The 26,653-nt window shown below is 33.9% G+C and overlaps 1 protein-coding gene across 1 annotated transcript in view; it reads right to left on the reverse strand.

Moving 5' to 3' along the window:
• Positions 1-26,653, reverse strand: part of LOC137930620 (uncharacterized) — a 490,177-nt gene that overhangs the window by 450,322 nt on the left and 13,202 nt on the right. The window lies entirely within an intron of this gene.

The raw sequence follows: 26,653 nt of genomic DNA on the forward strand, positions 1-26,653 counted from the left end.
TTTACGGTGGCGGTTGTGTAGTTGGCATTGTCTGTCGCATGCGCATTTACGAGCGGGCTGGCGGGCGGTGCACTTTCATGCACGACAACCACTGCATGTGCGGAGGTGGCTAGATATTGGTCCTTTCTTATTTAGGATGGACTTCCGCAATGTAACGCCTGAATCCATTAAACAAAAAACTATCACGATTAATTATTTTGATGTGCTTTCCAAATAAAAGAAGCGAGATGAAGGCAAAGAATTGACCTCTGACCATCTGAACAAAATGGAACAAGCGATGAAATCAAAATGGAAAAGTCGGTTCTGTGGTCCACATTCAAATTGGTTTTTTGCCGAGGCCCCGGCGCTCAGATTACGTTTTCAGCGAATACAAATTCGTTACGTGTTTTGTTTTGCATCGAATAACGAAACTGCACATCAGGGCTGTCAACTTTTGAATTTTAATTTTTATTTACGTAGTTGTATGAATATTTTTTTGGTCTAAAAGATTAAATGATATCGCATTTAAAGCAAACATATTTTTAAGTTGCTTAATTAACAAAATAAGGCAAATAAGAAATTAAAAATTAAAGATATTATATTCAAATATGTTTTTATAGAAAAGATTTTATATTTCAATGCATAAGGTATTTAAGTTTAGTTACTTCGCTTTATTTTACTTTCCACGTGCAAAAATTAAAATATTTCTTAATAAATATTTTCATTTGCTGAAAGTCACCAACAGAGCTGACATTCGACATCTTCGAGCGCCTTCCAATCAAAATTCTAACCGTATATTGGTTAATATTCCAACCCAGGTTTGAAACATTCATCTAGCCTGTGGGCATCGCGACTTGAAAATCTAGAAACCTGAAGGAGAAATATATAAGACTCGAACGTAAGTGAACGACAAATCCACCCACAAACTTTGTTATTGTAATTCGCAGCGAAAAGGAAATTACCTATAAAAACGGACAAATGTGACATACTTCAATTAGAATCTCTCGCGAATGAAATCTATGTTCGTTTGACTAGCGTAAAATACGTAAAATTATTTTTTAAATGTCCCATTTAATTTCAATATAGTAGTGTGATTGTGTTCTTAATGATATCCCAACCCTGATCCCTAAGAATATATATTGCAAACAGTGACAACCCTATCATAGCCACAGTCCGGGTATACTGAAGACAATATCGCAACGGTTTTTAATTTCGCTTTTGTTCCTCTCACTTCAGGGTCCAATTCTCGTGATTGGACAAACCTAAATTCTTATTTTTTATTTATCTATCGCAGATAAGTTTTTTTATTTCTTATTAAACACAGGAAATCAAAAATCATTGTCCGGAGAAAGCTAACATTCTTGATCTCTTATCTGTATCTGTCGATCGCATTTATAATTTTCTGTTATGATTATATTTTATTCGTTCGATGCTTTAGTTTATATACGAAGTTCTGTTTAGTTAAAAAATTGCGATATTCATTATTACTAAAATAGCATCACAAGAAACTGTTAAAATTTGTTCTGTTTACGAACTGTATGAAAGTTGTAGTATTGTTCGTCTGAGGTGATAGTAAGCGGAGCACATCGCTTGTGCAGCCGATGACTCTTGGGGTCGACGGGTTTTGGAATGGTGACCACGAACAGGTAGACACAGCGTGGTCTCCCATCAGTTGGACTGATGATATAGAACGTCGCTCAAAGTAGCTCAAATATCAAAATCTCTCAAACTAACTATACCTAGAAAAAAGCAGGTACGTGCATTCCTTACCTATTTAAGTCAAGCAGTTGATATGATCGACTGCAAATGTTAGACGTTGATTGGTCTAAACATCACGAATGCTTTGTTTACGTTCAAATGCATTGGAATTGGTGCACACAGCCGCAAATGCGTGTGTACACATGAACGTTTTGTGAGTGTAGTAGTCACCTTTCTGCTGTCATAAAGATTATTGACACACACATACGCAGCTAATGAGAATTCAACACAAATGTATTCATACTGATAAGTATAAATCATTTGCCAAAGAAATTTCTACTCTACGTTAAAATAATAAAGTTTAAATTCGATTGAATAGATATGTTAACTATAAAAGCAGTTGTCGCAATGGAAACAGATGATCGTATTTATGCAATTAAGAAATATAAAGCATTATCAGACTTTAATGTTAAATAAATTTTGAAACACAATTCTATATTGATTTAATATTTATACAGGATGATTATTGCGGGAAATCTTTAAAGTTTATTTGCTGTCATTTAATACATGGTACAGGGTGTATCCAAAAATTAATGGTGTCATTAATACTGATAATAATGAAACAGTAAGAATTTTTTTCCCAAAATTCGAATAACTACATAACAAAATAAATTATTGATATCATCTGACTCTGTTGACTTTTGTACAGCCTGAAGTTACTGCCCTAACGCATTTAAATAGAATAAATACATTAATGTAACATATTTTATAGTGACGACTTCACTGAGGGCAACTGGAACTGTTATATTTCAACCCTTTATAGCTTTTACACTTGCAAAGGCTTCATTAATATCATACTGTAGTATCACTAATAAATCCATTTCTCTTTTCAAGTCTCTTTTTTATTAAAATATGCCTTTTTTTGTACTCACGCCATGAGATAAATTTCAGAAGAGCCCAATTTGATTGAAACATTGCAATATATTGTGAAAGGAAATATAAATCATGTCTAAATCATTTGATATTTAGTAAATTGCATACCTAAGTTCTCGTTAGATGGTTAAGAGTACTTCTAGGGGTATACACTCGAATTGATTTACGCAGTGCATTAGTGCACTGTTTAATTATAATAGCGCCAGCAAGTGCAAGTATCTGACGAATTGCAATAAATCAATTAGGGTGACCATGTTATGAAAAAGACATTGATATTTCTTGCATACATTGCTATTGAAAATATTTTTGTTTCAACATTTTCGAATGGTGTGGTTACCATGTACTGATTATTGACTTATTGTCCTGCGTCCTGTGTAGTAACATGGTGTCTACATATGCCTGATATTGCTTCATTTGTACCAGTATGGTACGGCAACTTGATTTCTAAGAACGGCCAAATATACTTTTGCCTTGGAGATTCAAATTCATGGCCTATATAGGTTGATTCGTCATAGGCCAATTAATGTATAGTATTAAAAAGTGTTTTCAAAATTCAAATTACTATGTTTTAAAATAATTATTGATATCAATCTATCCTATAGATTTTGTATAAACAACAGTTATTCGTCTATTGCATTCGAATAAAAAAAAACAGTTAATGTAACATATTTCAAAGCGATCACTTTGTACAACGTGATTGGCTAAATAATAAGTACATTATGTAAAGAATATTAAAATTTGTAAAGCAAGAAAGATGAAGATTAGAAGAAGAAATCGTAAGAATGGTAAAATAAAATAAAATAAATATAAAAATTTTAACCTGAAAAATTATTTAACCTCTGTAAACTAAATATCTAATCCACTTGTAGAGGTGAACAAGAGATCGCTAAAAAAAGGGTCAAAAAGGGTTATTGGAAATAGGCGTAAAAGTTTTAAAAGCTTTTATAACTATAAGCAATCACCCCGTGTATAGGAATATACTGGGGTTCGAAACATTGAAGGTACTGAAACAAATTAAGCAATGGATCCAAGTGGTAAGCAAGCCTCCGCAAAATCTTCATATTTAGGACTCCTCAGCACCGACTGCAGTACCCGACTTCAGTAAATTCATGGAATGGTAAGTTAGGTCTTGTATCACAGAATTGATTTTAACATAAATAATACAATTTATCTTTCAAGATATATCCACCGAATTGGTAGAGCGTCGGAACAGTAAATGTCGTAAGAAATTGCAGGATACGGGCAGCATAAGACTGATCATTGTGACGATCTTTTGGGGCCGCCCTATGCCTTACTTTTGGGAAGATTCGTATAATTACATTGAATCTGAAATTTAATGAAAGTTAGTTTTGATTTGACTATTCAAATGTTTTTTTTTACCTCTACTCAGGGAATTCGAAACTCTCCTGGAACATAGTCGAACAATTACTGTACTATTTATCTTATACCGTATAATATTTATAAAAACTATTTTTCATTTCACACATGGGACATAATCCGCTGGATAAGTCTCCCGTGATGATGGTAGTGACCTTTCAAGATGGAGAGAAGTGTCCTGTATAAGTCGAACGTTTGGTGAACGTTGTCAATGCCATCACTGTTTACATACGTGAGTGGCGTCATGTCATAACTCATCGTTTTGTTGCTATAAATAATTTGATAACATTCAATGCTAGATACGAGTGTGAGTTTAACACGTGGACAGCTTCAATGTCAACGCAACATATTAATATGCGTGTTAATAAACCTATGTATTTATATGTGTTTATGATAAGTGTTCTAGTGACTTTTAAAATTTTCTGAACGTACATGAGCGTGGTATAAGTATTGTAGTAGTACTCCTGGGCCAGTTTCAATCAATCAGTCGTGTTACACCCTGATGATAAAAGCTTTCAAAATTCTCGCAGAAGGAACAAAAGTCTCAGAGAGGACTTGAAAGCATCACATATTTCATAATTTTATTATATATGTCTCTATGGAATCTAGTCCTAGATCTAAAATTCTTCTACACAATACAATGTATAACAAAGGAGAACTAAAACAGTAAGTTAAAAGCAAAAGAGGTTATAATAAGCCATTTGCGTAAGGCATATACGTAATAAAGATGGAATATATAAATAAAATGGCATATAATTTACATCGCAATAAAAAATAATATATTGTTCCAATCTATTACTTGTTGTATTAGGGGGACCTGAAAGTAATGTCGCTTTCTTAAGTTAAATTCACACGACTACATAATTAATAATTTTTTCTCTAATCAACAATATATTCACCTTCGTTACCAACAACCTTTTGCCATCTAGCTTGTACACTACCTTTTCAATACCGGAGCGGTAAATATCAATCGGTTTTTCTATAAAATATGTCGACAGAAACGACATTACTTTCCGGTCCCCCCTATTAATAATGTTAATATTAATACAATATTAATACAATAACTATAGATTAAAATCTATGTACAGACTTTTAATTATATTAACATTAAGTGGATTTTAACAAGAACTTTATTTTACAAATCGTACTAGGTCAAACGATTTATTTGTGGTATTTTTTAAACGATTTGTATTATCTAGATTGTCATCAGAAGGACAAATGAGTCAATTGACAGAAATTTATATTAAATTATGCTGTTCTTTATTTTCATTATGTCATCCGATACACGCTTACTGCCAAACTACTTATTTCTTTTCTGCGCTGATATGAACCTATCTTGAAAGATTCTGTTCCGATATTGCTCTTAGTTAAAGCATAGCTCATTTATCTTAACCTGTTAAACACCAACTCAACCCAATGATGATGCAGATTTTTTGCTATTTGCCCTCCTTGCCAATTTAGATCAGCTCACATGGTTTACCTCGAGACAGTTTACCTCAGTGACTTTCCACAACCTTGGCCATGTCATCAGTCTACCTAAACGGATAGGAGATCCACGCTACATCTGCCGAACCCAATGGTTCTCCTATAATGAGCTACCTTGACTTGAAATATAAATAAAGAAGTCCCTAAGGAGTCCTGATCTATGAAGAGTCAATAAAAAAGTTAGTCGGTTTTTTCAGGTTAGTACGATCAACTTTTTTTATTTTTTTCTGTGTTCATTCTAAGGTATCACAGTTTTATAGAGTCTAGAGATGGGTTTAGGTTGTTTTATTTCCAAGTGTTAATCGTCAGAACATTAATTTTTTTTTTTAATTTATTAAATTCAATATTGTCGACTGTCGATTTCGCTATACGAAGCTTCACTACCTAGTATACATCGTGATCATATCGGCTGATAGATAACCACCATAAGGCATATACCTCCGCCAAAAATCGCCATGTCTGATGCTCCCAATAATCAATTACTATCTGCGACTTTACCATGTTTTCTATCGATGTGACAGGTGGCTTACCCACGCATCTACTAGCTCGTGAATACTACTCGAGAAACAACTGCTGTCGGTTGTACGAGAGATGGACCCTCATTACTGCCATTTCAGATAAGAAATTGTCCCAATATGACTTTGGTCCTGCGAATTTCTCATTTCTTCTTTATCTTGCAATAAAGAACGTAAAAGTTTAATGGTTCCATTCAAATATTTTTAGTGTTTCAACAAACGTTATTCCCGAAAATAAGTGTAATGTAACAAAAATTTTTTAAAAATATTTACATCGGAATTTACAAAAATAAATCATTATTACAGTACAGAAGGGCGTGGCTTAGCCGTTCGACGTCCGCCTTCACTTTTGCACCGAAATTTACCGAATCCAAAGCCTTAAATTATTAATTGCAAATCTGTGTTATAATTTATCAAGATCGCAGATATGAAGGAACATAAAAGGAGGCTGCAACTCCGTTTAAAATTGTTACCTTTTTAATTTTTTTATTATGACGTTTAATTAAGTTGAATTATAATTTTTAATTTTTATTAATGATATATCGTAAACTTTCATTCCGAGACCACCTACATGTATCTTTGGCGAATGTAAGTAACCTAAGTAGGTTTATATCAAATAAAACAACATTAAATGCGGCTAGAGGCTTTTCGACATCAAGTTATAAATTTAATTTATTTTAAAATAATTTCAATGTAAAATATTGCAAAAATGACCACGCCCCAATTACAAAATTTCAGACCTATTTAGCAAACAATTTAAGCAATGCAATGATTTCCAGATACAAACGATTCGTTTGCTAGTCTCTATCTATAACATACACCCATAATAATACAGTCGAATAGAATGTTGAACGATGGCCAAATTTGGCTGCAAAATTTAAACATTTTTTGTCAATAATAAAATCTTTTTTTCTTTAGTTTTGTGACGTAAAACACGTCAATAATAAAATTACACGTCAATGACTCGTCTAAGTCCTTGTTAAAAAATCTTTTCAAATTAACATCCAAAAATATAAACGATTTCAAATGACAGTTACAATAACAAAGTTTGTTAGACAGTACCAAAACCTTATGGTACAAAAGACGCAATGTATATTAAACGGAATTAATTGATGCTTGTCAAAATTCTATTCACATTAAAGACACCTATGGTCGCAGACTACATTGACATTAAGGTACGCTTACCACTCTCTCCTTCAATCCCCATAACAAGAACTTGGGGGCTTCCCCATGCGTCCCGTTCTACTCGAGACATAATAATAATAGTTAATGAATCCAGCTCTAACCTAAGACTGAGTTGTAATAGAGAAAAATAAAAGCCAATAAAAATGTAAAACAAGAATCAAAAATAATGTAAAACAAATCAATATGTAATATCCCTATAAAGAAACAAAATAATAAAAATGTAAGAGTAACAATAATAACAGAATATAAGTAAAAAATGTGATATAGAGCCATAATAGAATATAAGAAAATGTAACAGTAATGAGGAATGAATGAAAGGCGATACAGAACGAAAGGGAAAGATAATATGAAGTATGAAAGAAGAGAATGAAAATAAAAATATGTCTGTGAATAAGTAAATAAATGTAAATAAAAAGTCCCTGTCCCACACCAGATAGGGGGTACGAGAGGCTTCCAATAACAGTGCCTATTAAATAAAAAAAAACCTGAAACTGAGGCACTAAGATATTATACGAAAGTATTCCGGTTTTGTGAAAAGGCGCACAAGAAAACCATGAGTTTTATCTGGTAGAAGTCCGGAAATTTATTGCCCACGTAATGAAAGGGTTTTAGACTGCTCCACAAGATGAATACGATTCAATTTGTATCAAGTCATCACATAATCCTTCGAGTCGAATACTCGATTATTGCGGAAGCGTGAACGGTATAATTACTCTCGTGTATGATAAGGAAAAAGTAACACGATGACACAATCCCGATTAGAAGGCATGACCTGTCGACCTTCATTTGACATTCAATAGTTGTAAAACAAGTTTATGTTTCAATTCTAAAAACAATGCAACCGTTACACTCCTACACGGTGATTAACCTGTATAGCATATGCCGAGATTATTAATAAATGTATGACGCACATAACTCAATTTTATTTCTTTACGCTTTCATAACCCAGTGGATATAGATTGCGGATTATAAAGGTATTTCTTAGATTCGATTTCTGAGAAGTGACTGTGGGCAGTCAACATTGCACCTTGTTTTGGTCCGAATACGCTGGATGCAGCTTCGATACAGTCTCATTGGGAATCTATTGGGTGGAATATGTCCAATAGTGGACATCCTATACCTATAGCAAAGATAATAATGATTGATAAGAAACGACACACTAAGCGAACTTACAAAGGGTGATGCAACATTTATTAACGCTAACTATGTGAAGAATATAATTTAATTTATTCGCGTTGTCTCAAGGTGTTACTTAGAGACATATATATAAAAAGTTTTTAAATCAAAAAATCTTCAATATAATCATTTCAGCCGAAGGAAGTTCACAGCTGGACATAGGGTTCCCCTATAGATTTCTAATAGGACCATTTTGAAGCAAAATTTAAATGCATCCAGCCTCTTTGATCCAAACAAAGTAGTTATTGGACCCGGCTGAAGTCTCAACTCGTGAACCTTTATGGTCCAAGTGGCTACCTGATCGCCGTATATGGCTTCTTTACTGCCACTTCAACTAGTCACTTGGTTTTCTATAATTTTTTATCATTTATATTACTTATGCTTATATTTTTATCATTTATATTACAATTGCAAGAATTTCTATTTTAGTTATTTTTAAACGGTTTTATATAGTTCGACCCGTACAGAATTTATTTGTTTATTTATTTGGGTCAAAATTAGAAATTGAAATTTAAACACCTTTCCGTTGTCGGATTGATCTGAAATTTGGTACACAACACAATTTAGATGAATAATACAATATAATAAAAACAATAACATTATAAATCTAAGATGGCCGCCGGATACAAAACAGAGGATTACATATTTTTCCTTAACCCCCTCGATATGGGTATCAAATGAAAGGGCTACACTAGTAAAACACGATGATTATGTCAAAATTTAAAATTCAAGATGGACGCCGTTCCAATATAGCGGCGGACTAGGTACATATTTTTCCACAACCACCACAATATAGGTATCAAAAAATCGTTTAACTTAAAGTTTTTAAAAGTATTTATTTGTATATAAAATAGTGAAAGTCTAGCTTTATATTGATAGAATTAAAACTCTGACGTCATAGAGTGACCGTTTCTAAACATTTTAAAAATTACAGTAAATACCGCGCTATTTATAAGAGCGTGTTCATCTAAACACGACGTCTCTATAAATAACGGAGCAGTAACATCAGATGCAGCCGAGTGGCGCAATACACGCGCCGTGTTTTACGTATGCCCCTGTGACGTCATTAGCCTCTGTATTGACTTCGTATCGTGAAATGTTAGACACAAAAATGAAATTATTGGTTGATTCATTAAAACAATAAAAACATTATTATTACAATAAACATCTATGTATATATAGTTCGTTCAGCTTAAAAATGTCTTATTGTCCGCTGACCTAATGTCATCCAAATAACGGTTCGGAAAAAAAATATTTATAGTTTCATTTATAGTAAAACACGCTAAAATTATTTTCTTAATAAATAATGAAAATCAAATAAAAGTACTTTCACGGGTCACTGTGAAATTGACTTTCTAATTAATAGCGATTTTATTGGTGAGGGACTCCAGCTCTAGTCTAAGGAGTTGAGAGGCACTAGGCTACCATAGTTGAAACTACGGTAGTACGCGAAGGGGCTACCGTAGTTTTAACAAAAGGCGTTGAAGAAGACAGTAGAGTTTTAGCCGGTAGAATTCTGGAGTAACCCATTTGATGCCCTCGCAGCGGAGGAATATCCCATGCAAGACTTTCTCACGAAAAGGAGTAAATTATGACAAAGGACAATGGCGAGTCATTTGAACAGAAACTTCCTGTCCTGGAGAACGTCGATTCGTGACTCGAATTAGGAATGTAATTATTCCACGATTCAGTTTCTTAAGTTCTTATTATCAATTAAACATATTTTAAAGTAAAAAAATCGAAAGTGTTCTAAAACTTGATTTTTAATTAAATTTTCGTCAACGTCGCCAAACCACGTGGTTTTTTAGCCCATAGATGCCAACAGCAAAACATAGTTTTTAATGGAATCAGGCGTTACCTCGCGGAACTCCATTCTAAGCAAGCTAGTTTTTTTTCTCTGTGTTTGGCACTAATCGGTGTAACATAACTCCTGAAGATGTCCCGTGGAGGGGTGAAACACGTGTTGAGTGATTTGGCGGTGGCGGTTATGTGATTCGCATTGTTTGCCGCATATGCATTTACCAGCGGGCTGGCGGGCGGTGTATTTTATTGCATGACTACCACTACATGTGCGGAAGTGGCTAAATATTGGTCCCTTTCTTGCATAGGCCTCCATCAAAGATATCTATGAGGGCATACCATAATCGCCACGCTTGGAAGGCCCGTTGACAATGGCAGTGTGATATTATGGCACGCAGAGAAGGCTACTATCTAACCTTAGAAAACATATTTGTGATCCTTTTTATTAATGCACAAAGTGTGAATTACATTAGATTGTACCCTGAAAATTGATCCCGTGGCCTACGGTCGTAAGTCTCAATCCTCTACTGCTGAGCTATTCCTACCATCAGTCTGTCCTTTACCACTGGTATACCAGCTATCTTTATTTATAATCTTTCAATATATAAGAGTTTGTTTTTAAATACCATTTAATCCTTTTTTACCGTTAATTTTAGAGTTACAGTAAATTTGAATAAATAGAACAAATATTAGAAGAAACTTGATAAAAAAAACCTCTTACATGGTTACTTTTAAATAACGTGTTTTATGAGAGTACAGTCTAATGTGTATTTGAATATGTCTTGATAATGTACTGTTTATAAATAAATTTATTTTAAAATTCTGCATTCTCAGTATTAACTTTATCCTTATTCATTGTAAAAGAAATACAACAAGGAAATAAAGATAACAGGCTTGCACGTATAAACACAACACGCTATATTACGTGTTAATAAATCTATGTTCAATTGAAATTCATTTAACGTCAGGTTATGAGCAAATAGATTTCACATTTAGTGTATGAAATCATATCCTATACAAGGCAATTGGTTATATGTATAATATAAAGCCTTAAAGGGGAGAATGTATAGGTCATTTGCTGACAATTGATGATGATATAGCGTATTAAGAATGTTTCAGAAATGATAAATAACATAATGATAATATAATAGTAAGAAAAAAGTTTTCGAAATACGGATTACTACATATTTAAATTAATTATCGATAAATATTATGGTCACTGTGAAATACGTTTTACTTATTTATATCATAAATTATGACAATGACAACTCTATTCTAGATTAATAGTCTTTATTTAGATTTAAACTTGCATGACTATTCAAACTAAACTTTCTCAATCTTTTAAGACCCCTTTTACTTTTTCATCTAGAAGTCAGAGTTCTGTTCTCTAGGAAAAATATTAGTTGTTGGAAGGTTACTTCTTAGCTGGTGAAAAGATATATAATTATTAAAATTTTCGTCATCGGATCATCAACAATGGTCACTCGTGTACGTTATGGGATTGCCCACTGTCCAGCTCTGGGAAGAGCCCAATTTGTAATGGCATGTTTTAACTAAAATAATATGTTACTAGGGTCCCATAATTCGTGAAGAGCAACAAATTTAGTTAAGTTTTTTAATGTTAAACTTATTCAATTCTGAATCATCAGTTCCCAAAGTGTTCTAAGTGGAATCCTATAATTCTGCGAGAGATTTGACGAAGGCTACTTTCGTAGAGAGAGACCACGAAAATTTATCTGCTCACGATAGTTTTTTTTTATTGTCTCTGATATTGGGGACCTCTTGGGTTCACAGAGACAGTTTTTACTTAATCATCGTTTTTTGTTGTCTGAGTCTACTTATATCCTTCTTAGTAACTCTTACTCATTCTTCTTTTATCTGTCACAATGTCTTCCATTCTTATCTATTCCTTTAAAATTTCTTGCTTATGATGATGAAAAACAAATATGTTGGCTTCACTTCATTTATTGTAGTGTAGTGTAGAAAAAGAAATATTCCATATTCATGGCATCTACGCAGAATCTGCGAAATTTTGAAAGTAGTGTATGAGAAATAAGTCTGGCAACCATTACACTAAACGAACTGTTACACTAGTTGATATGTGTCCTAAGTTTTGTACGCTTCAAGCTCAAGTTTGCCTGAACAGATGGAGCTGTAATAAGTATATGAATGTAGGATCAGCAACATTGTTTCATGTATAGAAATATTATGCGAGGGCACTGAAGTAAAGAGCAACGCTATTAGTGGACGCGAGACCTGCCGCGTTGCTTGACAACCGGTTAGGGTGTAGTCACACTGGTGCGGTGCGACGTCACTACGTTATTTACATTAATATTGCATGCTCCATTTTTAAATATTTCTGATAACGCCAGATAATTATTTTTCATAGAAATTAAAAACTTAGAATCCTTCATTGATTTCAGTCTAGATCCGGTCTTTCATTCTCACTCTAACTATCGTATAGCTCTTACATTAATTCAACAGTCCATTTCTGTGTACTCTGCATGTTTTTTCTCCCCAAGTTTGAGAGAAAATTATCCATTTTTCATTTCAAAAGGTCGTGCCGTCTGGCTATTTCCACACCATCCTATTCTTTATTTTCGGGGCAGTAAAAATAGAAAGACCAGCGGGTAGGTGATAGTCTAGGTGCTTTTTACTGTTTTCCCAATAACAAGACGTTTGTCGAAGTTACCTAGTTGTCTATGAAGTGGCCAAAATAGGACTCATCCGTATCATATTGGATAGATCGAGAATGAACTTGTTGGTACGTTTAGCTGTCCATATATTTATGCAGTTTTAAGTCCAAATTCAACTGTAATATTGTTTAACAGAAACCGCTGTACCGTGCCTCAGGATCCACAACACGGGCCTAGTACAAAAAAAGCATGAGCACCGGTGCTAGGTTGAGGGCAAACTGACGATACTCCCCCGTCTCGCCCCGCGCAACCTATGGCGTGGTACAGCGGTTTCGGGTGTATGGTTAAATGTACCTAACACGTGTTATTAAAACAAAATTATGTCTTTAAAACAAACATTGCAAAGTTATTAAATAATTAAACAAAAATAAACAATTAAATTACGATGTATCGTAAATATCTTTCTCCCGATTGATTTCTCGATAATGACTCAGACGTTGTTTTGTATGAAATAAATAATTAAAACCAGCCAATTACCCGCCAAACATTGACACAGAAACACCTATAGAACACGACAAACGTCGACCCACTCCGCATTCCTGATCCGCGCGTAAATCTGGCAACACCGTTCGACGGTTGTACCTTTTAAAAATAACTCCAAATATTTATATTGACGTTTATTTTTTTTAACGAATCACAACACTGACAACATTACGATCGATTCTTATTTTTTTATTTGACGCCGATAAATGTTTAAAAATGGAAGCCTTTGCTGAATGAAAATTGAATTTGCTTCGTTAGAGTTCTCCATTCAAAAGGACGCTGACTTTCACTGAGAAAGTTATTTTTGTCGTCTTACCGGCTGTCATATATTTATAGTTAAGATTACCTGTCCGAAGGTCCCTTGTCTTTTGACAGCAGTTGCGTAAATTGTTACCAATTCAGAACCAATACAACCAACAAATAGTATAGCGTAAACGTCAATACATCTCGGAACTAAATAAAATATTGCACTTATTGAAACATATAGTGAAACGGGTAACATAATTTGTATAAAATGGAATGAGAAATAAAACAATTTGACGAAAAATGGCCTCTTAAATTGCATTTAAGTGATTATAGTTAAGTTCAAATAATTTATGATTCTGACTGATGAAGTTAGTTAGATTCTTGCACTCAATGACTTAATGCTATTAAAAATTAAACTAAGCAACGTGCGAGAAACATGCATGATGCAACAAAAATCAAAAAGGAACTCCTGTATATTAACAGACTATAAGTAAAGATAGCTGAGCAGAGATAGCCCACTTGTGGAGGGTTGAGACTTGCGATCTTAGGTCGTGAGATCGATTCTCTAAATACATAAATACAATCTTATATAATTTACACTTTATGCATTAATTCTATAGGATTGCCATTGTTCACAAAATGATTATAGAGGATGTGCAGTAGCGTCCTCTGCGTACCATAATACCTCACTACAATCTTCAACCCGCCTGCCAAGCGTGACAATTGTGGTAAATCCCTCCCATAATCTATTATATCGGTAAGAAACCGACTCCTGAAATAACTATGTTCCTAAATCGAAAGCAACGAATCGACCCTCTGTTGGACAAGAGGTTTGTATTCCGGTGACTCTTCATCGTCCGTTTGTGTATTCTATCCCCCCTCCCCCCGCCTCGCCAAGGAACTAAATCGCTGTTAACTAGAAGATCAATTCCACAGTGACCAGTGAAGGCATATTTATTAAATTTTAATGACGACATGTATATCAAATTGTTGAATGAAGACTTATTATTACGTATTATATTTTCTGTAGCATTATACTTTTGTGAGGGTTAAATCTATCGTTAGATTCAGCATCGTTTCAGACATAGAACATCTGCTGGTGGACATAAGTCTCCCTCATAGATTTCAAATAAGGCCTGTTGGGAGAAGCCTCGTCCGACGAATTCAACTAGGTCGTTTGTTCAATTTCTTAGTGGATATCCAATGCTGCGCTTGCCTGTAATTTCCATTCCCACACCTTGAAGCCCAAACGGCCATCTGTTCTATGGGTTATGTGGCCTAGTCAGTCACTTCAACATGTCAATCTTGGGCTATGTCAGTTGCTTCCGTTAGTATGAACTTCCTTATTCCTATTACTGTGAAACTACTCACGAGGCTCGAAGACAATAACATAAATATGTATTTTATTGAACTGTTGCTTATTTATCTGTTCGATAGTCTGTATTTAAAATAAAAAAAGATATATCCACAGTTAGTATATACATCCGCTTAAAAGATAATAAATATACAATTATATTTATCATTCCAAATGACCAATTAAAACTTTAACGGTGGTCACCGAATAAATCGCTTTGTCGAAATAAACAAAAAACAGGATCGTAATTTTTTACACCATAAAGTAACGACTTAAAACAGGATGTTGCGCATAACAATGTGACGCTACCGTGAATTTTGAAATACGATATCCGGTTCGCTGTGTTTGTGTCGGCCATCTTGAATTATATGATTATATTAGCCCAGTTGTCATGGTACAGCTTCACGGTGTTTTAATTAGCAGAAGGAATGCGTTTAGTTACCTCTTTGCTTTACCCCCAGGACATAACATGCTACTTCAATGGTCGCTCATGTGAACGCCCAAGCCCATGTCACGTGACCAAGGGTTAGATTTTCGGCAGATAAAGTAAAACATAACAAAGTAACCATATAAGCCAAGACATAAGTGTGACTTGCACGTCGCTCTCTCTCTCTCTTTCTCTTTGGAACTCTCTCGCTGGAACCGACATCCGGTCGGTTATCGACAGGCGACCACGAGACCAATTTTATCATAGTATTCATTATTATCTACTTTGTATTATATGTTAATTACTTGTATACCTTATAAGAAGAATGAAATGAGTCTAATTTCAAGAACTACAGAGAAATAAAACGCTGTTGATTTCTGAAAAACCTAAAACAATGTCAGTCGGTTTTTTTGTGGCTTCTTTCACCAATATTTATAATCTGTGGTTAGAGCAGTTTATTTTAATAAGCATTCGTAACAAAAACTACCTGTTAAATATTTAATGAAATCAGGCGTTACCTTGCGGAAGTCCATCTTAAGTAAGAAAAGGACCAATATTTAGCCACTTCCGCACATGCAGTGGTAGTCGTGCAACAAAGTGCACCGCCCGCCAGCCAGCAGAGGGTGTTATGTTACACCGATTAGTGCCAAACACAGAGTCTCTGTATGTGGCATACGCATTTATGTGTGGGAATTGCATTTATCATTGTTGCACGACTACGACTGCATGCGGCAAGTGGCTAAATATTGTCCTTTTCTTACTTAAAAACTACTTCTCCAATTAATCGAAAATTTAAAAAATAGGGGACGTCTATAGAATAAAAAACAAAATGTCTCTAATTTATTCGTAATAACTTGAATTAATAATTTTAGTAAAATTTCACAACACTATTAAATATATGTTACTCATAGAATGATTTGCTAACTCGATGAATTAGCTTATCTACATAAAATTTGTTTTTGATTCTGTCATTTATATTGTATGAAGATAAATATAAACATAAAATTCATTTATTCAACATCTTTAAAAGAACTCTTTTAATTGTCAACTTATTATATACTATTTATTTATTAATCTATTTTAATTTTGTGTCCTGGAGAAAAAGCATCTTTTAATAAAGTTTAACATAGATTCATAGATAAGCATTTTATCAGATATAGCCTAAATAAAAATCAACCACAATTCGCAAAATTCAAAACTCATATTAAAAATAAATTGACAGAAAAGGCTTATTATTCAATAAAATAATATTTAAATAACAAGAATCCTTGGCTATGATGTTGCTTGATTATTTCGATTTCATTAAGGCTATATCTAATAGTGAATGTGCATAAATCTGTGTTGTTAAATTATTAAAAGATGTATCGTTAAGGAATTTCTTCTTGCTTCTTCTCCAGGACACATCGCGAAGCAGCGTACAGTCAAGAATTAAATTATTAGGGGGACCGAAAAGTAACGTCGTTTCTGCGCATGACCATATTTTATTGTAATTTGATAGGTCATTACGTACTTGAAAGACGTATACTAGATGGCAAAAGGTTGTTGATAACGAAGATGAATATATTGTTGATTAGAAATAAAAACTTGTTAATAATATAGTCGTGTGAAGAAAAAAAAAATTAGAGTTAAAATAAAGTTCCAATGTTAAATATATTAATTTTATCTTTATATTATTACTACTGGTGCTGGATTTTGGAAAACTGTCTCCGGAATTCAATCCAAGATTTGATTTTATTAACAACATTTAATTTCGCAATCCCTCCTAAGGTGAAGGTATTAAGCCGGCCCCGTTGGCACGCGAATGTTTCGATTTGGCATCACTCCGGATTCAAGTTCGAAGACGACTTGCACTGCCAAGGTCGAGATCTGCATTAGCGAAATTCAGTGCACTCGATTATCGCCACTATTCACCTTCAATCCGCTACTGTTATAAACCATTTTTCTTTAACTTACCTAAGTACGCCAAATGCGCTTGGAAGCATAAGCTATAACGATGTTATCAAGATATTAATGTTACAAGTTCATTGTGAACTCTGATTATTAATTACATTTATTTATTAAAACATCATCTGCATTTCAGAAAATAATTTCTAGAGGTTGAAAACATAATCAATAAACTCTACAAAGTAACACAATTTTCAAAATACACACACAATAATATATCTATAATTGTAAGTATCAGCACTTATATACACTTTGCTATTAAACCTGTGGCCATATTTACAGGATTGGAAATAGGAATTAAAAAGGCTTTAAATGGGCTTGAAAAGGTTTTAGAAACAATAAATAACATAATGAAAAAGCTCAATATCATAAGAAAAAGCGTTTTCGAAGTCTGGATTAGTACAAATTAAAATTAATTATTGTTTATTATCTCTGTTTACTACCTGCAGGATTTGTACTGTCAGAAGTTATTGGCCTGTTGCGTTGTAAAATATTTTAAAAATGATCACTTTATGATTGATTGGAAATAGGTGTAAAAGATTTAGGGGGTCAAAGTAAGACTTATTTTTCAGAAAATAAACAACAAATTTACGGAGTCGAAAAGGTCACTTACTTCGTGCTAAATCTAACAGTCACTAAAAAAGCCATAGAGAGAGATGTGAGTGCAATTTCTCTATTAGATCAAATAAGAAAAATGAGGATATATACAGGTAAATTTAAGCGGCAATAGATAAGGCACATAGCTCGCGGAACACATAGCCACTGAGGCTTTAAGGTTGTCGTTATCTACAAGCGGACCTGTAAACACTGCGTGGGACGTCCACCTACCGGATGGACAGGTGGCCCTGTAAAGGTCTAAATCATGGTTGCACAGACTTATTAAGACTAAAGGCCACTCGGGCAAATCATTAACTGATGGCGGGCCGGCCGCCAGAAGTATAGGTTATTAATTTTTTTTGGTTTTAATCTGGAATAGAATAGAATTTTTTTTCGAATGTACGAGAGTATTATTTTTGCTGTCGGCGGGCCACCAGTGTTCGACCGGCGGGCCGCGGTCTGTGCATCCATGGTCTAAAGGGCTTAAGGCGTCTAAAGGGTCTAAATCCAATAATGGACTACGCCAGAAATAATGATCATAACGCAAAGTTACGCAACTAAAATGCAAAAAGATATCCATATGTTAACAAGTTAAAAAAAGTAGTTATGTTTGTAAAGTTGGCAACATTAATCAATCAACTTTCACTTAACATACAATACAGAATTTATTTAATAATACGATTCCGTCTAGCAAGTACCTAAGCACATATGGCGAATGAAAAAAAGCAAATGTTAATTAACCTTATTTCGTTACATTTAGGTTGATTTTTGTATGACTAGTAAATGTACCATAAAAAGACGCCAAGGCGACATCTCCTTGCAAAGCATATGGTATGCGATGCCTTCGCAAGGCTTCACAGCCGCTCACAGGACATCGACACAGAACACGCGACCTATTATAGCTATATAATTGCAGAATTATTATTAAAAAAATCTATTATTTTACATGATCTTGTTAATTATTAATTTAATTTCAATTATTAGTAACTTTATCATTTCTTATCCTTTTCTTTTTTACCGTTTACTGAATTATTTTTACGTTCTTTTACGAAATGTCTGTGCTTAATTCATTATTAGTTAAGAAGTCGTTTAATATTATTTTTCTTTTTGATTCAATTATTAACTTTGAGTTATAAGCTGGGCACAATTATGGCCAGAGCTGTGTATACCTACAATATGAAAACATATATAATTTGGCACCATGAAACTGATGCCCGAATGGCATTTCTTGTCCAAAATACCTCAATGTTTGAAATCGAAGGTCTTTGACCAACGTGTGTTACCGGTGATGACATATGGACCCGAGACGTGGTCACTTACGAGGCCCCATAAAAAGTTCACTCGGAGATCAATGGAAAGGGTTATACTCGAAGTTTCTCTGCGAGATCAAATCAGAAATGAGGAAATTCACAGAAGAATCACTATCACCGAAAGTTGCAGTGAGGCGCACATCGCTCGTGCAATCAAAAGGTTCCCTAGTGGTGACCACGAGCCCGTAGACGAAGGTTCCCTACTAGATGGACCAGCGCAGGAGCGTCTGGAAAGAAGAGAGAGCAGGGCGCTGAAGGCACTTAACTTAAACCTCTTATGAAAATCAAAGTTCAAGGACTCCCTGGGAAGCCTGCCTCGGCTCGGGTTGCTTTGTAATTTGTACTTTAAGTTCACCGGATTGGACTATAAAACTAAGATAAACTTATAGCTATTTCTATGAGCCGGAAAATAAAGCAGAGCTCCACTCTCTGAAACCCTAGGGCCTAGTATATACTTGGTGACTTCGTTGAAATAATTAACGTAACGATTCGAAGTTGTAGAAGGAGTAATTAAGTTTATTTACTGTAATTTAGTCTTTAGTACTTTTAATATGATTCATCTCAAATCCTGTGAAATTAGTAAATTTTTTGTTGGAAACTGTATGAGTTAATACATTACGTTCCCATATAATCTATCTATTGATTATCTTGTAATAAATAACGAAGTTTATTAAACGAAACCTTGTAAAAAAAGTATAGTGATAAGATTTATTTATTTGAAAATAAAGCTTGGGGATGAATTGCTCTATTTCTTCTAAGATCGGAGCACGTTTGGAATCCTTGTAGCTTTTAATTGAAGGATGCCATTGTATGGATGCTCAACCTGATTCTAGTTTCTATCAAATTGAGCTTGATACACAGATGGTAATTATAAATGATAAAAATATGAATAAATGAAGCCACGAATGCCTACAAAAGAGTATAAATTATGATAGGAGATCCTTCCGACCTCATAACTAAAAAAGAAATCGAAATCGATAAATCATCGAGTCGATAATGAGAGTGTCGCAACATCGAGATATCGGCATGCGGGCGGGAGAAGGCGATGCTGTCCAACAAACCGGCCTCATGCAAATCCGCTAATATCTAGGCTAGATTATGTCTAAAATTGCCCCACACCGGTTCGTTAGGTAACGTTTCGGTGCCGATAAGTCGATTATTCCAGCGTTACTCGATACACGTTTACATGACAGTAAGTCAATTTATATAATTATAATTTACATATTAAATATGATTTTATTTACTCGTACAGACAGACTTCGTAGTATTAAAACATATTGCCTAGTAACGGAAGAGAAAATAGATATTAACATATTTTAAAACGATTACTTTATATGGTGATTCAAAGTCTTAATAACGAATAAAGGTGTACCAACTAATATATAATTGTGTAAAACTTCCAAATTGTATTGTTATTATGTATAAATTTTAGCTGTATTTACCCATAAGATAAAATTGTGTAAGAATAAATACATTAAAAAAAACTTTTAAGTTAAACGGTTTAATTGATACCCATATTGTGGTGGTTGTGGAAAGATATGTACCTAGTCCGCCATATTGGAACGGCGTCCATCTTGAATTTTAAATTTTGACATAATCATCGTGTTTTACTAGTGTAGCCCTTTGATTTGATACCCATATTGAGGGGGTTAAGGAAAAATATTTAATCCGCCATTTTGTATAGGCGGCCATCTTAGATTTATAATGTTATTCATTTTATTATATTGTATTGTCATCTAAATTAAATGTGTGTACCAAATTTCAGATCAATCTGACAACGGGAAGGTGTTTAAATTTCAATTTTTTAATTTTGAACCAAATAAATTCCGTACGGGACGAACTAAATAAAACCGTTTAAAAATTGTAAATAATTATAAAACGCTGTCGTGCCTCGCAGCTGGGAGAAGAAAGATTCGTATCAAATAGCGGCAAACCTCTCCGAACTGTCTGCGATTAGTAAAAGCGGAAAAAAAATATTGTAAAAAAACACAAGCGATACAAATTAGAATTTATTAAAAATTATCGAATAAAGGTTATTTCAAGAAATGTGTTTTATGTCATATATTTTAGTACATAACAATCTTAAATTATAATATGCCATGTGGTGCTTTAAAGGGAAGAAAGTATAGCTCATTTATAGTCAATTAATGCAGGATACACTATAATCCAAAAAATAATTAAATTTTTTCATAAATGTAAATAATATAATTAATAGCATTTTCAAATTTCGAATAACTACAGGCACTTTAAAAATAAGAATTGTTTACCTTTTTCTCTGCCTTTTGAGTTTGTACTAACAAATTTCAAAGTAATCAAATATTATTTAAAATATATTACACCTTATATAAATCCATAGAACACAATTATTTTCACATATATTTAAATTATATTAATTCTACTGTTTGCATCGCTCGCTAATAAAACACGTCATAACCAAACCAACGTGAAGTAAACATAACATCGCGTAATATAAGTTATTATACAAACAAACATGACCAGTCGACATTGACCTTCCCCGTTTCCCGGGAATCTAAGAATCGTTGACCAACGCAACGGAAAGGCAATTAAACACGTAGATCTATTTAAACCGGACATGAGTGAAAATGGGAGTTTGGCATATTGCCAAAATTTACGTAATGAGTTTATTCAATTATAAACTTTATTTACATTATCTTAAGATATATTTTGTAAGTATACTGACATGTGTGAATTAGGGATGAATAAACGCAACGGAATACCTTGAAATTCACATATATGTCTTATAAAGATATTGCATTGAGTCGTTTTATTTTGGAACTATGATTCTCTGCAATGCAACGCAAACAAGGTTTCACACCTACTTTTAATCTATAGGTAAACAACATTCGTAATCTATATTTTTTAAATATATTTTTTAATTTAATAAGAAAACGGCTTAATATTAACTGTGGTATATAAATATTTTTTTATCATGTATATAAATCCGTTCAATAAAAGCGACCGATATAAGCCAGCGGAATGGCAAGTTGAAGTGACAATGGCAGAAGTAGCTTGGATACATGACATTGTTCAAGTCGTCGGAAGGCGCTGGATGCTGGTTTCCACCCGGTCTCAATGGAAATCTATATGTCTTTCTATGTCTTTTTTTTTTTGATTTCAGGGGGGAAATCTTCTGGGCGTTCAAGACGCTCCACCTCTAGGGGGAGGACAGAGGTATGTGGGATTCCTACCCATTAAAACCCCCCCGGTGATCGCCCTCTGCGCTATACGGGAGACCGCGGTAACTCCCGGTCAGGGATCGCCACGCGGTCTTCCCTCGCGCCGTGCTATTTTCGATAGCTCGTACGCGGGGTATGCGTGTATACGCTACCCCCGAAACCCTCGTGGTGCTATCACGATGGTTCGTGACCACGTCGAACCATCGTCCGACTCAGAGTCGCCGAAGCTAGTCGGAGTTTGGAGCCCCCACCCTAAACTCCTGCGACTCCGAAGGCCCCGTTTATGGAAGGGGAGCACCATTCACCGGAGGGCCGTTGCGAAGCGCGTCCCAGCGCTGACGGCGTCGTCTCCGAGCGGGATCTGTCCTCTGCCGATCCCGTTCGGCTGCCTCCTTCTGGACCATGACGGTCTCCCAGAAAGAGGCCACGGCCCTCCACGCCGATGACCAACTCAGCATCGCCGATACGACTGCTGGCAAGGAAAGGTCCTGTCTGATCTTGTCGGCCAGGATCCCCACTACGACTGCCATGTCTTTCTATATCTAATCCAGGTGGACTCATGACAAATTTAAGATCACGGGAAATCGCTCGATATGGACATGGCAAGATTGTGATTTTTAGGTATGGCTTATGCCCTACAGTGGTCAAGTGATTTTATTAAATTTATTTGCCCCTGCCGGTAATTGATAACGCAATCAAAGTTAAACTAAATTATTTCTAGCACGGTATACCCGCACGATACTGAAATAGTATTTTGTTATTACTTAGTTGAACCATGTCGGTTGAATTCATTCAAATTCTCTTTTGTTTCATAACACAAAAATTCAACAATGTAAAACCGTACCGCGAAACAAGTAACGGATATATTTAACGGTATTTTTTTAAAATCGACAATGTTTTCGCATGAACAATCCATAGTCGTTTTAGCTTAGTGGTTAATAACCATGGACTTATGATCATAGGTCGTGAGTTGGAAGCATCTGCAAGATCGCATATAAACACAAATACATGTAAAAGAGATTTTTATAGGTGTAATAGTTTTGAAGTGAATGTATAGCGTATTTGCTGTCAATTAGTGTATGGTATATACTTCACAAAAATAAATAGTTTAAATTTAGTAATAAAATATAAGAAAATACAGTAAGAAAAATCAATATCAAAATTAATATTACCACGTTTTAAAATTAATTATTTCTTCTAATCTGTCCCTGCAGATTTTGTACTGCCAGAATTTATTTGCCTAACACATTTCAATTGAAAAAATCAATTAATATCACATACTTACATACTCACGAGTGATCACTATATGCAGGGTGAGTGGAAATAGTTGCTTTTGCTGTCAGATGAGCTGTATATTCAATACTTTAAAACTTTTACTTCTTTAAAAAACTACCCTAAATACATATTTACAAACAAAAAACGAATAAACATAACAAAGTTTATGCACATATGTACTGCCTTTTTAATATCTCCTCTTTATTTTGGAATTTTCATTTGGATCTAAATGAAATTATACTATTATATTATTTACATCCAATAAAGATATTACAGTAAAATGAAATAATGTTCAATTAAAAATGAAATAATACGCTGACGCAAGACCACAGAATATCAATAGCAATACGCTATTACTGTCAGCAACCGATAAATAGCAGCTTTTTATTCGAATTCCAAAGCAGAAATAAATTAAAAAGGTATTGTCAATTGTTAATAACGTAAATATGACTAATTTTGCTTATCTTTTGTATAAGATTATTATCGAAATCTTCACATATTAGTAATCTACGGAACATAAATGAATAGAATTACATATTCAATAATAAACATTATTATTTTTAAATATAGCATATTAGCTTCCTAACCGCTATAACGTTTTTGTGGCAGCTATTTAAAACGGTATAATTATTTTTAATATCGCGTAAAATAAAGTCAAATCACGTCGACGAATCATAAAAAAATATATTATTGCAGCAACAATATAACGTTACAGTAAAATTTACAAAAAACTTTTTTTATAAATAACTTTGTTTTAATTTTTTTTAATCTTTTTGCGAATACTTCTATATTCCTATTTGATATCTTTTGTTACAGTGTATACGCCATAGTATTTTAAATGATGATTTTAAATGACGTGATACCTTTAACTTATGTTCAATGGTGGTGTATATGAATAATTAAATAAATAAATTTAAAAATCATCACCGTCATCACCACATCAGTCATAAGACGTCTACTGCTAGATATAGGCCTTCTCCACAGATTTCTTAAAGGACCTGTTGGAAGCGGCCTGCACTACAACCTTAACAAAATAGGTTAAGTAGGAAGAGGAGTCTGGTCCATGAAGATTAACGGCTAAGCATTGCAAGGATGCCTTTCTAAACTTGGCCAGTGGGTCGTCAGCCCCGAGAACCGCGCTCAACCAGTACACGATGAATCTATGAAATACTAAGAAGTTACATGTCTGCCAATAAAACAACTGAATTAAAATTAATTATTTAATCTATAACGAATAGAAAGTACGCTAGATTATTAAATATTTTGTCTATTTGCGAATTTAAAACTGAAATAAAAATTACTTTGAAATAATAATACAGTATGTACAAGATGTACATGTGCTACTATATGATTATTTCACAATCCCTGCGCTGAATTTGGTATCAAATAGTAGTCAAATATTAGTTGCTTTTTTACTGTGTTACCTGGAATACTCTGCTGCTAAATAGCAGAGACCTTTCAAATGGGATAAACATATTTTTTAATTTAGCTGTTATTTTATAACTCATTTTCGTATTTACTATTTTCTTATTTATGTTTATATATACGACCAACGGAAGCTTGTTCGTATTTTTCTGTCAATTTTTTTTTCCTTGATTGATTATTATCAATTACTATTTATATATAGCTTTGCTCTTGTGAAAACTGAAATTTTCGTTACTTTCATTTTATTTTTGGTATTTTCTATCCTATTATTTATATTTACTAATTCTATTTACATTGTTATTTAAAATTCGTTTACCTACCATCTTTTAGATAAATAGATGGCATCGAGGCTACACTATTTTTCTCTTTATTTCTTAATGTCCATTTATTCTTAATTTATTATAAGTTGACATTCTAATATCATTATCTTAAGCTGATAAATGCGCATGCGGCAAACAATGCGAATTACAAAACTGCCACCGTTATATCACTCAACACGTGTTTCACCCCTCCACGGGGCATCTTCAGGAGTTATGTCACACCGATTAGTGCCAAACACAGAGTGATTCACTCGGCGGCGGGCGGTGCACTTTGTTGCACGACTACCACTGCATGTGCGGAAGTGGCTAAATATTGGTCCTTTTCTTACTCAGGATGGACTTCCGCAAAATAACGCCTGATTCCATTAAATAATTATCTAAATCTACGTGCTTTACATTTTTGTGGCCCCCGCTATTAGAGACTCGGACAACCCCTGTCTGATTAAACATTTATTCCCATTCTCTTTTTATTTTCTCATTTTTCTACCGTCCTCCCTCATCTCTCATTCATTCTTCTATTTTTATTTCTTTACCCTTCATACTTTGCCTATATATTTATAATTTGTAATAAGTTAATCTGTTACATTTTTTTAAACTCAAGTATTCTAAAATTCTATATTCAAAATATCTTTATTAAAGTAGGTTCATTAATATAGCTGGAAAGTTTTTTTTTTAATTATATTTAATAAGTGCCAATAATATGTCCCTTTGAATGATCATTTTTTTATTATGATATCAACATGTAAACATGGCAATTATTTTAGCTCGGGAATCCGTTACTCTTTCGTCTGTGTCACTCAAAAATTTCCATCATATTAACTCGTCAATGGAAGCGTTCAATGAAGTGAGTCACGCGTCTTCTGGGACACCATTACGGGCTATTAACGTAACTGCTCCGTAATTTGTTGTACCGTACTTTCTTCGTTACGGTCATTTTGAGAGGTAACTTCATTCCTTTGTACTAAACAATTTTGTTCGGTGTTTATATATGTTTCTTTAAACGTAGATTATAAAATATCCAGCGGTTTAAACATGAATCATTTGAACCACTAGATTCATCCAACTTTATTACAAATCACAATTTCGTATTTGTCTACGAAATAAGGTCTTGAATGCTACCAGATATATTAAATAATAATCGGGGTAACAGCAGTGTAGAGATTGTAGTTATAGAGTAAGTATACCTTTTTAAAAAAGAACTTTGAAGAAAGCCGATCGAGACGATATGAAT

Source organism: Battus philenor, unplaced genomic scaffold, assembly GCF_028537555.1.
Source record: "Battus philenor isolate CCGP_79_NKW_IND1 unplaced genomic scaffold, ilBatPhil1.0.hap1 SCAF_6, whole genome shotgun sequence".
Lineage (NCBI taxonomy): Eukaryota > Metazoa > Arthropoda > Insecta > Lepidoptera > Papilionidae > Battus > Battus philenor.